Source organism: Anas acuta, chromosome 2 (genome assembly GCF_963932015.1).
Source record: "Anas acuta chromosome 2, bAnaAcu1.1, whole genome shotgun sequence".
In the NCBI taxonomy this organism is placed as follows: Eukaryota; Metazoa; Chordata; class Aves; order Anseriformes; family Anatidae; genus Anas; species Anas acuta.
In genome coordinates, this window is record NC_088980.1 from 127,814,837 (window position 1) to 127,832,820 (window position 17,984).

The following is a 17,984-nucleotide window of genomic DNA, read 5'->3' on the forward strand; positions in this document are numbered from 1 at the left end:
TTATGGCTACTTTAGCATTTCAGTACATGAGCTTCACTGATTATAGCTTTGACTATTAGCAATATTTTTTTTTTTATATCTTCTCTGACGAATAATGTCTTTCCGGTCTGACCTAAGTACATTTTACTACACAAGCATGGAATTTCATTTACTCCTGAGAATCCTGATGACTCATTAACAGGGATATATCCTTAGGTCTCATTAATGTAGTTCTTACTATAATTTGCAGACGATTAGATAAGTGTCTTTTTACTTCTCTGTCTTCCTTTACAGCACATGTAGTCTCACAGTGTGCCTGGAATGATTATAGCAGATAGATATTTTAAATTATTTTTCTTTTCTTTGGATTTAGTCTTTTTATGTGCATCTATTCTCCGTTTCATTTATTTTTTTTTCTTTTTAATTGTACATGGCTGGTTTTAAAGTGGGTAATCATTTCTCACTGTGGTGCCTCTAACTACTTTAGAAGGCTTTCTCTAATTCCTTTAATACTCAGAGAATCACAAACACTGCAGGATCCACTAAGGTTTTAACAGTACAGTGAGTCTACTTATAGAAATAGCTCAGAAACAATGCATTTTCTGTGCACCAAATAAAAATATGCATACCACTCCACTACCCCTGATTTTGAGAGCTGTTTCTGATTACTGATTGAAAATTCCCTCTGTTCTTCATTAAAGGCTGAGATTCTTTTAAAATGCTTATTTACGGTGGCAGTCCTAAGGGGCAGGCTATGTATTTAACTGCCTACAGCTTCAAATCTCTTTCAACATGAGGCCAACTCTGTGTTAGGTAACTTGTTGGGTGAGTGGTGCCACATTCCTGCTCTGCCTATGGGATAAAGTAGCCGCTGTACAACATGGCTCATTTGTTCCTAGACTATCATTAGCATTAATGAGCTTTGCATGTATACATCAAGAAGAGGAAAGGAGAATCATAGCTCCTTATACTCAATGTTTTGTTTTCAGGGGTCCTGTCTCTGGCTTAAGCTCATTCTTTGTGAGCCAAAGCCTGCATGCCTGTGAAAAGCTTGAGTAAACAGGCCATGTGCAGGGGATATACGGTGCACTGAGTGATGCAAAACACTCTCCCTCCCCCAGACTTAAATGTGTCACTGCAGCTTGTGTGATACAACAGCAGCTCCCTCCTGGGGAATGGGTATCTAATAATTTTTTCCTTGACCCTGTCCCTTTGTCAAACACAGCCCTTTCTTACAACCCCTATAAATCTGCTGTGGCGACATATGCCATCAAGAATGGTGAATGAGCAGCAGGGATCCCCCTTCATGACCTTTCTTTTACATGCCACTGCCCTCCCCAACTAGCTGAACCGTTGTATTTAGGACCCTCTGCCCTCACAGGGAAGGGTATAGTTGTTTTGGAAGAAGAAAGCGAAAACCAATGCATAAATAAGAGGTATTCACTTAGAAGGCTATCTAATAAACAGCTAGGTGAAAATCTGAAACACCAGGATACTAAAGTAACTGAGATCTGTTTCATAGCATGGGTTGCAAAGAGGATACAGTTAGAAATAGCATCCATATACTGCATTCTGCCCTGCCAAGGATAAACTCACCTTCTGTTACCTTGACCTCACAACTTTACCTTTCTGTGTCACTTGTGTCCTCACTGAAAAACAGAATAAAAACATTTGCAGTGTCATTAGCAGAAAATATCAGAGCACTGAAGTGCTACTAAATAGAAAGCTCAATTTCTGACTTCTAAATACAAACTAACTCTCAGTCTGAAGGGTTATTCAGACCCTACCCAGTGTCCTGTTCCTTCAGGCAATATACAAGTTCAGCATGACCACCTCTGAATTCATTTCCAGGCCCCTTTTTATAAGTACAATAATCTCATTGCTCCTGTTTGTTTGCAAATATGGTGAAACAAGGCAGTCCTGGAACAGGTCAGTCACCTGTGGGTCTGAAATTGCAGCACAGCAATACAGGCTGCAGTGTCTTATTTCTGTGAATCAGTACTTCAGTGGGCAACTTTTACCAGTTAAATATGCAATTTAAAAACAAAAAAATCTTTTGTCACCTGTAGTGAGAATTCCATGAGGTTGAAAATACCTTGCAAGTAATTTAAAGCAAGCTACTTATAACAAGCAAGGATATGGGTGTTTGTGTGAACTCCTTGAAGAACTGCATGGAGAAATAGATGGAACAGAGCAGGGAGAATAAATTCAGTAGCTGACACGTATAGCTCAGTTTGTGGAGGCCAGAACTACAGATAAATTCAACCATCTCCACAGTGTCTGGATGTCCTCAGTTCACCTGCTTCTGGTATAGTTTTATATCCTCAGTACCTGAAGGTTTAGCAAATAAGTGGAGAAAAGCTGGATCAATGAATGCATCAGGACAGACCTTTCTGTCACGGGGAACTGACAAAACGAATAAATTAATATATCCATCCAGTGTGTTTTAGATCCTAGAAATGGTTTCTGTTCTCATCATAATTTTCACCATAGTGTAGTTCTGGTAAAATTTAGAAACTGGTGATGTATGCAGCAGTTGTGGACTTGTCCAGATGCAGTTGCCTGACACGCTGCCTGTGACTGGCTGGTGTAAGCAAGCTGAGCAGCGTTGTATGTTGCCAGGTGAACATGCTCCTTCATGCTCTGGGCCAGCACTCTGACTGTGCTTCTTGAGGTGTTGTAAGGCTTGCAGTAGTCACCCAGAAAGGTGGGTCCCCCTTTGACAATGATTTTTGTATTGTCACTGCAGACACAGTTGTTCATTTTGCAGCTATTCGGAAGTGGTGCATAAAAAAACAAGTTTCAAATACTCTTTCAGTTTCATTCAGACTAAGCACTACTATGCACATATGTGATAGGCCTGGTAAGGGACCTGTCCATCAGGTGGCAGAATGGATTGTTTTCAATCTATTCCACTGGAGAAAGTCTGCTTTGTATTAATAATTAAACATGCAGCGCATCGAGGACTTTGACAAGAGTCTCCTACATCCTTGTCATAATAATCAAGCTACAGACTCAGCCAGAAACTCTGCCATTTTTAAATTCCTTCTGTAGGACATTTTCCAGTTTGTAGAAATAAATTACCGAGGCAGAGAAAAACTATCTGGATAGCCCACGACATTAGGGCACTCACAAGGGTTAATGGAAGAGCTGTGTTCAAGCTGTGCTCTAAATCTTACAGAATAAAAAATTAAGCCCAGATTTCCCAAATCCTCTGTGAGTACCTGCCTGCAGACTACCGACTTTCTAGCTTTGAGGAGAAATTCAACCAGAGACCCAGAAAACCCTTCAGATCCACCCTTCTGCCTGGATCAGGCACCTTTCTGTAAAAGTGACAACTCTGACAAGCCAGCATATTTATATTTGCAGAAAAAGAAAAAAAAAAAAAAGCATTTGACAAAAAAGCATTTGACAAAAAAAATTCTTGATCGCCTTAATTGAAAACTCTGGCCTGGGCTGTGAATCTCTCCTCTGGTATGCAATTATAATGGGTAGCACTCAACACAAAATCTAAACCAAAACCGAAAACACTCTGCGTCTTCTCAAGTTCTGCTGCTTGAATTAAATTATTAGAGCCTGCTGTAAAACAATAATGATTTCTACTGTCAGAAACAATGTTTCAAGCAGATGTGAACCACAGAAAGCATATGTGAAAAACGTGTGATCCACACACTAAGGTCACAGGAGCCATTTAGACGCCACATGTAAAATATGTGAAACACATGTTGAGGCATGATGCAAATTCACATTTTGTTTGTCCTTTGGCAAGTATCAAGAGCAAAGGCTAAAAGAACTAAAGCTCTCAAAGGCAAACTTTGTGCCTGTGAAACTTTCAATCTTTATAAAAGATTAACTTAAAAAAAAAAAATCCTGCAGGGCAGACTTCTTAACCCCTCAAATTATCCATTGCTAATGCTGCCTGATACGTCCTTAGTGATGGAAAATTCTTGTTACCCTCTTTCTTAATTCTTACCAAAGCAAAAGGTTAACAGATCTCTGCTGTCTTCTGTTACGCAGCTAATACTCGGGTAGTAATGCTGCTCTTACCCAGTGGGCTTGACCTGCTTTGTGTGAGTACTCATGGTGTGAAGCAGTAGAAAAATCTCACTGAAGGGAGCCTGAGATGTTCACAGACAGATTCTTGGTTGGTGGTGATGCTAATGCTGAGGGTTTGACTCTGAGTACAGCTTGTCTCGCCTAAATTCAGCCTCATCAGGGTTAGGCCTCAGCCAGCTATCTAGACCCCTTTACTGTTATTAGAGAGACATTTCCAAACTCCATGATAGGATGCAATGAATCCCCTCTAGAGAGGCTTTGTTGTCTATAAACAGGGGCCAAATAGCTAGTTAGGAGCTGAAGCTTAACTCCTAGATGGCCAAAGTAAGTTGGCAGCATGCTTTGGATGGAGAACTCCTACCTATAAGCCAACACCACCCTTCTCCTTCACACAATTGCAAAGAAACCCAGGCTTTGTTTCAAAGCAGGGAAGTTGGCAGTGGGCAAGTGTCCACATGGCACAGGATCTATTGGCAATATTTTCAGGAGTTTTCTGACACACCCTATCCTCACAATATAGAGGGCATTGCCAGTAGACTTGGAGCAACCAAGACCTGAGGAGATCTATGTGCAGAGTAAGGTCTGGCTTTTCATGTGCATTTTCTGTACTCTCTGTCCCTAGAAATTCTTTGCTGTGGGAAACTGAAAGGTCTCCACCCTCCTCATCTTCTCAGCCACTTTTTCATCGCCTCAGCAGCACCACATGTGAGCTTGATAAAGCCAGAATTCATGTAGCTGAGAAAAACAGGCTCTGTCTTGAAACTCCTCTTTATGCAATGACCCCAGTGGAATGATTCATGAGAATAAAGGTTTTTATATAGAAGAAAGTTCTACAGATTCTGGTCCATTCTTTCATTGAAACTTCTTAAATGAACAAAAAGGTAACTACAGCAGAAAGATGCTAAGGTGCTAATATGTGTGTTCCTTTTCTAAGTGAAGACAACAGCAAGTTCCCCTTTGACGTTAGTACAAGAAATATTCTGTTTCATGTAAAAATGCAGCATATTTACAAAGATTTTAAATTTCAGAATAACATTGATTTCATATACACTCACATGCATCCACTGCTGTATGTCAACTCTCCATTGCACATCTTATAAGCTGTACTTTGGGGAAAAATATATTTATTAAATGTTGATGGTCAAACAAATAATGTCCATAAAAAAACAATTATGAAGTCAATTTTATTTTTATAATTTTTAATACACATATCTGAGGTGCAGAGAGAAAAAATAACTAAGCCCTCTGCAGACCATTATAAGCTAGATAAGGATTTACAATACAAGATACAGCACCCATAATGCTTGAAAGATGATGTCATGTCTTAATTATGTTAGCATTTAGTGGATATACATCAGCTTCACATCTTCAGATATTCAGAATTTACTGTGCCCTTTCTTTGACCCTGAATTTTTTTTTAGACAACTGAAGTAGGGAGAACATATTCAAAGCAGATTTTCTTTTCTAACATTCACAAAGAGACTTCAGACAACAGGGGTTCAAGTGAGCTCTGGTTTTAGCTATTTTTTTTCCATCTCCACTGCTTGCTAAGAGTTTAGAATCACAAGGGGCTGATGATTTTCAGCTCCCCTCAAGGGTCTGATCCCACACCATCAAAAGGCTCGTTGTCATTGTTTTCTGTGGGTCTTGAGGGTTCTTAACCTGTGAAATATATATCCAGCATATGGAAGGGACAAATTTGGAGGACTGAAAGTTGAAGCTTTTTTTGGTCCCCGATGGCAATCCCGCTGACTTTGCAAGGCTATTTCATACACCCATACCATTTGCAGGTTAAACAACAATGTAATGCATACAGATTGCAGGTTTGTTCTTTTCTAGAAAAAAAAAAAAAGCTAGCTCCTTCAATCCTGCAGCATGCTGCAAATGCATATAAGCACATGCCTACTTGCAGCCATGACAGAACTAGCATTTTCCTTGCAAAGAAGAAATTTACACTTTAGTCACTTTAGCCAGGCATAAAAAAAGGTGCATTCTCTGAGATCACCTCATATAAAAAACTTTTGTTGTTGTTATTAAGACCAGAATTATATGAGAGAACAAGCATAGGAAGGACCCTTGCAACAATCATCAATATTTACTTTTAAGTCTTATTTTTTAAGAGCTTGGCTAAAAGCCCATTGAATTAGTCAACTCTTGCATTCAAGGAGATTAATGAAGTTTGGACAAGGGGCAAATGTATATGAACGTCTTCCAGCAATTATATTTTTTAGTTTTTGTTTAATAGAGACAGCTTTTCTTCCCAAAAATGCTACAAAATGACATATATAAAAATGAAACTACAGTAATCCATTGTTCTTAAGCTGCTTTTCCCATAGCTCTATCATGACTTGTCTATCAGACACATTCTCTGCCTTTGGATGAAATGTCAGTTAACATACATATCCACATACACACCCAATGTAGCTGCAGAAAATGTGCCTTTTAATTCCAGTGAATCTAAGCATCCCCTTTTTTAGGATTTTTCCCAGAAGAATTTGCCACAGCAAACCTCCACTGGCTTTTTTTGCAAGGATTAGCACCCACCTTCCACAGAAGACAAACAAAAACCTTGGGGGGGCAAGATTCTGTCTTCAAATGCCACAGATGCCACAAGATGGTGGAAGGTCAAAAGTTATTTTCTTGGCAGACGCTCTAGCTCTCTGCATGCCCCCTCCCCACTCCATCCACTTTCCATTAAGTTTTGCTGGGCAACAGCATATGCTTTAGATCCATGTCGCCCATTCCATTAGTCAATAGTGCTGCATAGACATGGAAAATGCAAATATGCATATAAAACAAACTGGAGTGAAGAAGGGGGAAAAAAAGAATATATCCATCTTGCAATTCTTTATCCCCTCCCTATAGACCCACCTCTGAGCTTGGATCTGAGAGACAAGAGTGCAAACAAATGTGCCTCCATTTTCTTTTTTTTTCTTATTTTTTAAGCATACTCTGTTCCAACTACAATTTTAATAAGGGTAGTCTTTGTGTATTTCCAAGTAGATTTGTTTTGTATCCATAGAGAAGAGGGAAAAAAAAAAAAAAAAAAAAAAAAAAAAGAATCCAAAGTGATTAACTCTGTGATAATGAAGTCCAGTTTTCTATGAAGCACACATCACGGAGTGAATTGCTGCTTGCTTTGATTTGTGCTTGAAATGTGAGACATACTGATTCCCAGATGGCTGTTTCATTGTGCAGAAAAGCAGAGAAACACATACATTTCAGTTAAGTTGCATATCTTTTCATTTATTCATGTAATTGTGATATATATTCCATATTCCAGAATGAACCAGATGGTGGAGGGAAGGCTTACAGTGCAGCCACATTCCCATTCAATAACCTTGGCTGTCTGCGGCAAACTCTTCGCTATGCCAGGTGTCAACATTTGGCTGCTAAGATTTTACTCTCTGGAACACACTGGGTGAAAGAATTCACAATCTCACATATTCCCTTCTTGATATGCATAGTAAATGCTCTGTCATGCTAATAAGAGCTGCAGGTATATATCAAGGGTGAAATGTGCACCCCTAATATCAGCAACATCTGATGTTGCCATGATAAGATTTCACCATGACACGTTGAAAAGCATTCCTAATAAATACAGCTTTGTGTAGGGAAGACTGCAAGTTACATTTTCAGCAAAGTTCATGGGAATTCAGCCTGCACTCCTGTCTAACAATAACGGGAGTGGTGTGTGTAATTCCACCCACAGAGCCGGATTAACTAAAAGGATTTATTTTCAAGCAGTGAAACTGCTAAATTCTGGTACCAGCAGCAGGACTGTCTGCCAGTATCCTGTAAGCCTTTATTTCCCTAAGGCCCATACCATATGACATGTTTGGATGATGTTTAAACCTTCCCCTTGTGTATGTTCATCTTGTGTATTTTTATTGTTCTTTTAATTATCTGCACATATATATTAATTCCAGAAAGTACAAACAGGCTCCACTGTCATTTCTCCACCACACTTTATATTATAACATCACTCATGAATGCTAGTTACAAGTTTCCAGGCAGACATGCGGTTGATCTAAATTTGTGGGACAACAACATTCAGATATCTGCTTTCAATTTGTGTGCATGTTTCTCCCTGTTATTTTCTTTTTATGGTAGTATTAATTGTTACCAGAAGTCTGTATGAAATGACTGAGGAACCGAATGCTGGAATGCAGCAGATCAGAAATGGCTGTGTCGCTTGCTGTTAAGTGAAATGCACACAGTTAGCTTATTAGCTAACCTGAGTATTCCCATGAATGACCAGTAATTTAAGTTTTGGATATGGAAGAAAAGTCAAGGATCTTGACCTACTGGCAAATTCAGATGCCCCATGTATTCACTTATCTGCTTGTACCTACGTATATACATATAATTTCCAGAAGTACAGTCTCTGGAGAACTGTATTTTTTGGAATTGCTGCACACAGATTACTAAGGACCAAATATTGTAGTAACAGAAAGAATGATCGGCTTTATCCACTTGGCTGGCTATCAAAATGTAACTGTTCTAGAAATGGCCCGATCCAGTATCCACTGAAGTCAGTGAGTCTTTCCATTGCATTCAGTGGGTACTGGTTTGGGCACTAACTGTAGCATGACAAGAAAAAAAGGATGAGGAATTGCAAGTGCTCATTACCCAGCATTGCCCAACTGTCTGATTCTGAAGAATGGATGTGGAGAATTGGGTCTATATCCAGCTGTCTGAAGGGCAACACATTTTCATAAGTGTTAATCTACAAGCAATCTACTAAAAAAATAATCCTGTGATTAAACGGGAGTGTAAATTAATACACAAGTGTGGAAAATAAACAGAGAAGTTTATCCCAAAATCTCTGTTCCCCCACTGTGCCACTGCCCCCCTTTTCGTATGGGTTCCAGAAGGTACAGGTTAGCTTAAGTTTTAATTCCAAGAAATTTTAAACAGGAGCGGGTCATCTGAAGTATAGGTTATGCAGTCTGAAATGCTCACTGCCTTCTTGAATATAAGCCTAAATCTCCCTCTGAGGTAACTGAAGGAATCCTGACTAAGGCCCAGGGCTGAGAAAGCCAAGGGTGAGCTGTGGTCAGCATTTCAAGCTGCAGCCCTGAAATGTGTTTCCCTTTCAGTGGGATTCTGTAGGCAAAACCACATCAAATGCAGGTAGCACACAAAACCAGGACTTCACACAGTGGCCTTTTTAGTGTTTCATCCTTCTGCCTGTTTGGATTACCCACCTGTCCCTTGCCCAGTTTAAGGTATATTATTTGGACATTTCTCACAACAGGAACTCAGCATCAAAATTTATCATTGCAGCATGCCATAAAATAGCTGTTGTATCAAGACCATTCGTCTCCCTGGAAAGGATACACAATATGAGAATGAAAAGTCACCTAATACCCCAATACAAATAGGAGACTATGTTGCCTGTATAACCACTACAGAGGGCATCTAGCTACAGGTCTTAAATCCTACCTCTCTGCAATGACTGTCAGGAGCAGCTAAAGAATGAACTTTAGCTAGGCAACCACATAAATGTCCAGTATTAGGTGGTAGAAATAAACCCTTCTGAGTATTTTTCTTCAACTGCATCATCCCAGAAGCACTTTCAGTCACTGGCCATATAAAAATTTTTGCCTAGGAATCAGAGTCATGTTGCTCTGGCTTGTGACAATGACTCCTTTGGCACATATCACAAATGTTTCCAGTTAGCATGGCTACGGTACCGGGTGCATGTTTGTGCTTTACCTCTCTAGATAATGAAGGTGGGCTGTGAATTTTGTCAGCATGCCCTCCTGATCCAATTCAGAGTGAGTGGAGATGCCAGCAGGCCAGGAAACCAATTAATGACTCAGCTTAAGCAGCTTCACAGGAAACTCGAGTTTTAAAAGGAAAACAGACTTTACCCTATTTCTAAGTAAGGGAAAGTGTAAATGCAGTAAAGACAATTGTAAAGTCAGTACCACAGATAAATTGCAGCAGTAGGTAGAAAGGATTATTCCCAATGGACACATTCAAAAGCAAGTCTTCTGTTTTACTTAGAACAGTGTTCATTTAGCACAGCTTTGGTCTGAGTATATCGCAACCTCAGATCACTGCATATCCTCTCATCATACCTATGCACAGAGTCTAAATGCTGCAAATATATGCATCCAGGACAGAGCTCAATCACTTTCTCTCTTAAATGACTGACAGCCTGATTGCATACAGGCAGCAGTCAGATAAAGCTCTGGTAAGGGGCCATATGTTGCTAGGAGACAGGGCCTAATGGCATGGGGAAGTATTTGTAGGGGAGGTGATGGAGCTGGGGATCAGGGGCAGAGAATATAAAAAGAGGAAGCCCATTTTGTTTTTATCTCTGAAACATAACCATTGCATAAAGGCCTTTCTTTCACTTCCATATGGCAGGAAGCTGCGTCTTCTCTGCAAGGGTTGCTGTTCCCCACGTTCAGACAGTCAAGGGAAAACTCATGGCACCAAAAGTTCACAGCCTATACGTAAGTAAGCAAGTAAATGCAGACTAAAGGAAGTGAAACAAGAATTGGCTAATTTATTTATTTATTAAAATATGCATAATAACCGTGGGTAGAAATTAAGACATATGCTCCACTTAACTTGAAACAAGAGGAGAGGAGAGGAGAGGAGAGGAGAGGAGAGGAGAGGAGAGGAGAGGAGAGGAGAGGAGAGGAGAGGAGAGGAGAGGAGAGGAGAGGAGAGGAGAGGAGAGGAGAGGAGAGGAGAGGAGAGGAGAGGAGAGGAGAGGAGAGGAGAGGAGAGGAGAGGAGAGGAGAGGAGAGGAGAGGAGAGGAGAGGAGAGGAGAGGAGAGGAGAGGAGAGGAGAGGAGAGGAGAGGAGAGGAGAGGAGAGGAGAAAAAAGAAAAGAAAAGAAAAGAAAAGAAAAGAAAAGAAAAGAAAAGAAAAGAAAAGAAAAGAAAAGAAAAGAAAAGAAAAGAAAAGAAAAGAAAAGAAAAGAAAAGAAAAGAAAAGAAAAGAAAAGAAAAGAAAAGAAAAGAAAAGAAAAGAAAAGAAAAGAAAAGAAAAGAAAAGAAAAGAAAAGAAAAGAAAAGAAAAGAAAAGAAAAAAGAAAAAAGAAAGAAGAACTGTGATGGATGAAGTGCTGAATTATCAATGAGTCATAAGACTCTCATGATTGAGGTGGAAGGAGTATTTGTGAAATGCAGATGTACGGTGATTGTTGTTTAATTATCATCATTACCATTTCAAAGAAGGGCAACAAAGTCCTGTGTAGGAAGTAACACAAAACAAGGAGAGCCATTACACAGAAAAGTAGAGGTGAAACAGAACATTCTGAGAATGAAATATAGATTGAATACCGCCCTCCTCCTCCCCCCCCCCCCCCTTTTTTTTTTTGAGGTGAGAATGGAGAAAAAGGAAATAGTTATCTCTTCTGGTTATATCTTTAAAAGGATCTGTGTTTCATTTTTATTAGAAATGTATAGATAAGAACCCTTTTAAAAAAAAAATAAAAATATTCAGTGCTAACAGTACTTAAAACTTAGCACTCCATCTGTGGCATTTTTCATTCTAAACAGAAAAATCAGCAATAATAATAATAAACTGCAATGCAGAAAATTGTACTTGTTAACCAGTCCATACATGTGTTTTTGACCAGTGAGCTTGGTTTGTGGATCACTTTAGATAGGGATGATGTAGCGTTTCTTTAAAAATGCAGGCAGCAAAATTTAGGAGAGCAAGAAAACTGTATCTGTCTAGATAATAAAACCAGGATCATATTACATGCCATGTGGAAGATAACTGTCTACATTCCAACCTAAGCCTCTGAAAGGAAAAAGACCTTTTATTTGTAAAAGTATGTTTGATAGAAGTACTGTAAAGCAAACATCAACAGAGGATCTTGTAGCTTGAAAAGAGGAATCATGAATATTAATTCAGGAAATCAACACAAGAGATGTACAGAGCACACTGTTTTAAATATATATATATATATATATATATATATATATATATATATATATATATATATATATAAGGTGATAAGCTACTGAAGTGCCAGAAAGAGATAGAGCAAAGGGAACAATAATGACATGATTCAGGTATGTAAATGAAAACACTACTGACAAGAAAAAGTAAAGAGAAGCTGTTAAAAGTAGCCTCTTTTAGTACTTTCTACTAGTACTGTGCCTTTTGCAATGTGCCACTTTAGAAAAGCTGAGATCATAGCAGATCTCTGAATGTAGATCAGGTTTTATCAAAGCCCTTTGCTTTGTCTGTATGTTGAACAGAGAGTTGTATTTTAACAAATGCAGAAATAATGAGGGTTTCAGATTTCCAACGTAAGCACAAAAAGATACACTCCACTCTAATATTTCAAAGCATTCAAGTTCACAAACGAAACAGTACTGAGGACACTCAAAATTCCAACACGTAGTTGTCAGGATTTCTGAAAGTAAGAAATCTCAGTCACATATCTTTCCTCTTCCCATTCCAAAGCAGAAGGAAAGAATTCTGCAGAAATTTAAATTTGGTCTGTAGGTTATATGCACACTTCCTTGTAGGTAAGAATTGGCACTTTAAAATGAACAAAGAGCACGTCAGTCTACTTTAAACATTAAATTTTTATTTATTTTTCTGTGTGTGTATTATATTATTTTACTAGAGGCCAGTATACCCATTCTAAAACACACATATTATTAATGTTCACATTATATGACAAAAGAAAGCCTAGCATCATGTTAGTTCACTTAAGTTGTTCCTTTGCTATTTTTCCTCTTTTCTTCCTCTTCCTGTGGGTGTCCTGTCACAAATTAAAATAGCATACGGACAAATTCAATCTCTTTAGCTTAATCAAAGCCTTTTTGTCTGTTTTGACAATATAATTTTCCTCCTCATATAATTTGCCTTTCTCCTGCAAATTCTGGACCTTTATCTCTGACCAAACCATCAGAATACTTACTCATCGTACCGTTTCCTGTCGTGACTTGACTTCTATTGCTTCAGGGTCATGACAGTTGCTGATCTCATGACTTTTCCAGATTTCTCACTACAGATTTTCTCTTAATTTATATGTATTGTAGCCGCCTTCCTTACTTTTGCATAATAAACAGCGAAGAAGATAGTCCAGCAGTCCATCCCTCAAAGGAAGATGTTTATATTCCAAAAATGGATGAGGATATCTACCCTCAGCTAACTAAGGTCAGCATCAAAGGTACACCTCAGAAAAATGCACATCTCAAGTTTTCTTACAGTCCTTTGGAATCTCTTTTTCCTTGTTTGGCCTTGCTTCCTTGGCTAATAATCTTCAATTTGCAATAACTTTCTTATTCACTTGGAGCTTTTAAACTGGTATGATTCCTGAAGTTGCAGTTGACTTCCACTGAAAATCTGTCCCCACAGTAGCTTCCACTGAGATGATTTAAAAGAAGAGCTTTATATCCAGAGCTCTGCATCTGCATATATATATATATATATATATATATATATATATATATATAAGAACACTATGGCTACATAAAAATACAAACTCCACATACACAAAAAAAAAAAAAAAAAAATTGACTGCTTTCTTATTGTGACCTAGAACAGAGCTAATCACTCTTCTCTTTAAGAGATTTTTGTTTTGTTTTGTTTTGATTTTCTTCTGTTTTACAGCTAGAATCATAACCAATGTGCTCTACTGAATGTTGAGACGAATTACATTTTGCAAAAGCACTGTGACTGTGATCTACAGTGATTTTTTTCTTACTATTTTTTTTCACTGTTTGTAAAGTGAACACTTCAATAATTTTTTAACACCTGGTATTGGAAAAATCAAACCCTCTTCTGGACAACACTCCAGTAACACTACCTAGATTTTTGAAGGCCTGTATTCACCTTACCGAACTACTTCGTATCTTCTTGTGACATCTGGGAGGTATTTCAAGGCTCATAGATCAAAATGGCTGGCCATGAGATATGATACAGCCCAGGCCACTGATAGGCTAGCTAGGAGTATTGCATATGAACAACAAATTTTTTGCTGTCAGTACCTTTTAAGAAGAGACTTTGGGAAAAAATATGTCCATGCTTCAACAGTGGAATTCAAGAGAGAAATAAAAGAGTCAGATGTCTTAGAAAGGGATCTTTCTTGTTTTGTTTTGTTTTTTTTTTTTTTCTTGAGATTTACACCACCATGCTTTATATAGACAAAGTTTTTCAATATTACTTTCTCAGAGTAATAAGCTCTATAAGCTACAGAGTGATGCAGCCATGAAAACATCTAGAAATTCAGGAAAAGCCATGCATAGACCAGAATTCTGTCTGTGACAGCAGGCAGAATTTTGGTGCTTAAAATGGTGGGATGCACTTCTACTCAAAATATTCATACTATTGTTTAAGTAATTGTACCTCCTCATGTGGAATACTGTTCATGGTTCTAATAACCCATGTCAAGTAGAGATTAATTTAAATTGTTACAGCTACACGCAGCAGGAGCTGAAGTGATTAGGGGAATAGGGATCCTATTTTATAAGCTATGTTTACTTGGGGTGCAAGGTGTTTTATTTTTTCTTTCCACAGTGTTAACAGAAATATCTATATTGGCAAAATTTCTGTACAGCAGATCAGGCTTTGAGAAATGTGGCTTACTAGAATGAATAAGAATGAAACCTACTAGTAGAGGAGTGAAATGGGAAACAGCTATAAGGAATGAGGGAAGGGATATGAGTGGTTTCTATAAACAGACCAAGAGGATAAATGTCAAGGAGTGAAACGAACTGTTTAAGATAAAGGAATATGCTGGTGCAGGAAGATACGCATACAAATTGCCTCTGAATGAAAACAAACCATGAAAATGACTAGTATAACAAGGCACTGGTCTCACTGAGCAATGGGGTCCCTTGCAATCTTACATCCTGTGTTTTATATCATACCAAAAAGATGTGGCAATATTTCAAAATGTTCTAAATTTGGCTTTCAAGTAATGCCTTATCTTGGCAAATATTTTAAACCAAACCAAAACTAAACTAACTAAATAAATAAAAATAAACAAGGCAGTTGCTAGTACTTTGCCCAGCCAAGATGTCATTTCTTTTCTTTCTCAGTCTCTTATTTCTCCTTTTAATGTTATCCAGAAAAAGTATGAGCTGTGGTTATGAAGTTTGATTAACCACTTAAAACAGACAAAAGAACTTTATTGGAATAATATTTGCTTTTCCATGTGTTGAGTACTCTATAACATAGACACCCAGTTGTCACTCATCATAAATCTACAAATGCACAACTACCATACTGCGTGCACACATTTAAAGTTAGAATTATAAATTAAACTTTTATTGGTGCATCTATTTTCCCACCGAGCAAAACAATTACAAAGCAAATTGAGAACTGCCAGGATACCACTTGAGCATTAACTTGGTAGCTGCCTCCCACTGTGCTGGCACTGTTTTAACTCTTCTTCCTACTCAATAGTCTTGCAGCAACAAAGTCAACAGCTGTGGCCAGAGGCAGTCAAGTTTGGCAGTTGCAGTACCCAGATGACAACCTCTGGTGTATCTCTTTCCAATAGCAGCAGCAACGTCTGGATTTATTGACAGCTCAAGGGTTTCTCTCTTGGCTGGATTCCTCCCTAGCAGCTGTGGATCTGTCTCTATCGCTATCCTGAGGTTGGGCTGTGGTGGGGATAACAGGGTTTCCTCATCCTGCTGTGATTATGAGATTCATCACTGTGTACCTCTAATCAGTCTCTCGCCCCAATCACATTATACCAAGTCCAAAAAAAAAAAAAAACCAACCACCAATTTAATTGCCAGTTTTTATAGGATGGCCTGTTTTTTGCCCTTCAGACAAACTGCCCACTTATGCACCATGTTGCTTCTGATTAAAAAAAAAAAAAAAAAAAAAAAAATTTCAAATCCCCTCCCTTATAGACTATTTCCATCTGGGTTATTTTATTTATTTATTTATATATTTATTTTATTTGTTCTATTTCTTGCTGTAAGTGCAATTTCTCTTTAGCGACAGAAGCATACAGTAAATATCTGTGTTCTCTGACATAGATGAACTTTATGATTAAGTAACCATGCAGGAGCTGGGCTGAGTAAGGTGATGGCTACTGATCCCTGGGTTATGGGATACCAATGACACACAGGAGGGGATGTGGAATAATAGGGGATTGTATCAGTAGCTCCTTGCATAGCTGCTACTCAACAGGGAAAAGGGGACAGGATGTGGTGCAGTTGCAATTTGTACTGAAGAGGCTCCATTAAGACTACCTTCTCACTCCCAGCCCAATCTCTACAACCAACTTGTCTGAAGTGGAGAAAAGTTTATGAGGGGAGTAAGTAAGGGAGAAATGAAAAGAGGAGTTTGGAAGGAAAGACAGAGTCAGCCTTTTGGCGAAGACATCAGAGGAAACAGGGAGAGTGACTTAGGAAGTCAAAAAGATTAAGCTGACCTTCCAGTATTGACAGGATGCTTTCAGAAAACAAAGCAGAACAACAAAAAGCTAACAAAGAAACAGAGCAAACACACACAAAGCAAAACAAAACAAAACAAAACACATCAAACCTTTGTCTCTACTTTTTCAAAGTGTTGAATGGGAGTTTAGCTAAGAGTCTTATGCCAGCCAAAGTCTTCTGGAAAAAACACTGCTCAGAGCTTTAGAAATTTAAAGATAAAATGCTTCAGTGTGTAAGTACTGAAAACTTACAGGGCAATCCTAGCCCTGCAAATAACTACTCTGTAATAATTTGGTGAACCCAGCAATATAGTTGTGACCTCAAATGCTGTGTTAAACAAGGAACTTTCCTGCCCAACTGCTATAATTCTCTCACACGGGGTTCGTGCTTCTTTTAGAAATGTCTGATCACTACGTGAAACCTAGAGGCAGGAAAGCCAGACAAAATTCTGAGGCTTACTAAAGCTGGAAATCTAGAGTTAGAATTCTACACAAAATATAAATTATTAGCACTACAGTGAATCATATTGCATAACATAAATTAATAATATATTACTCAGTGAAATGCTAAGTGTGATTTTTAATACGATATGACAGATTTTCTAATTTATGAACTGTCTATTAAATTTAAAAGTCCTTCCATTTCTTTCTTCTCTATCATATATTAAAGTCTCCTTTTGTTTGAGTCTTCTAATCCTTCATTTATTAACAATATCACTCTCTCTTTTATATTATTGCTTTTGGGTTCCTTCCTTTCCTTCTTTCCTTTATTTTCCTTTTACTTTCTAAGTCTCTTGCGATTCAATTTTGAAAATAAAAATGTGTAGGAATTAGGCACAAATGTTTTCTCTCTTTCTCCACATGCATATAATATCTTACATGAATATATTAAATTCACATATGTCACTCTTAGAGTGATCCATAAATAATATAAAATAATCATAGGGCAAATATTATCTATCACTTGTAGTAGGAAATATATGGTAGCTTTTCTTTTTGGATTTCTTTTTCTCTACTAGCTTCACTACCTAGTAATTAGTATCATGTGGAATCCAGATCCAGATAATCCTCAGTCGAAGTGTCGTTGTCTGCCAGATACTTACTATACAAACATTTATATAGAGATATATACATATATATATATGTATGTATACTGATCAAAATTTCCTGGATCTCAGCTACATTGAAACCCAGGTCAAAAAGTACAAGGTTAGCATTTAAAAAAGAAAAGGAAAAAAAAAAAAAAGTTACTTCCCTTGTAATTATATTTCCTTTGTGGAAATGTAAATTCCCATAATCAAAACTGTATGTAATTGCCAGTTAGTTGCCTTAAGCACACTGATTTGTGTTTATTATATGAACTCCCCGTCCCTTTATAGCATGGTTACCCTTGGGAAGGTCCATAAATAACATGATTTTTCAAAACTCTCATTTTTCTAACTCCATGATCACCATATATAAAAATGGACAGTTTTCTACATGGCTTTGTGGCATATTTTCTGCTTTAAATGTAGTTTTTATCCACAGGATTTTGCACATGAATTTAAATTGGAGAAGATTT

General features: G+C 37.9%; 1 long non-coding RNA gene across 3 annotated transcripts in view; it reads right to left on the bottom strand.

Moving 5' to 3' along the window:
* Positions 1-17,984, bottom strand: part of LOC137851219 (uncharacterized) — a 208,400-nt gene that overhangs the window by 20,967 nt on the left and 169,449 nt on the right. For 2 of the 3 annotated variants that reach the window (XR_011093079.1, XR_011093078.1), the window contains exon 4: positions 1,576-1,628. This is a non-coding gene — a long non-coding RNA (uncharacterized lncRNA). Of the gene's footprint in view, positions 1-1,575; positions 1,629-5,090; positions 5,142-17,984 lie in introns of all 3 variants that reach the window. The other variant, XR_011093080.1, reaches the window with a different exon arrangement.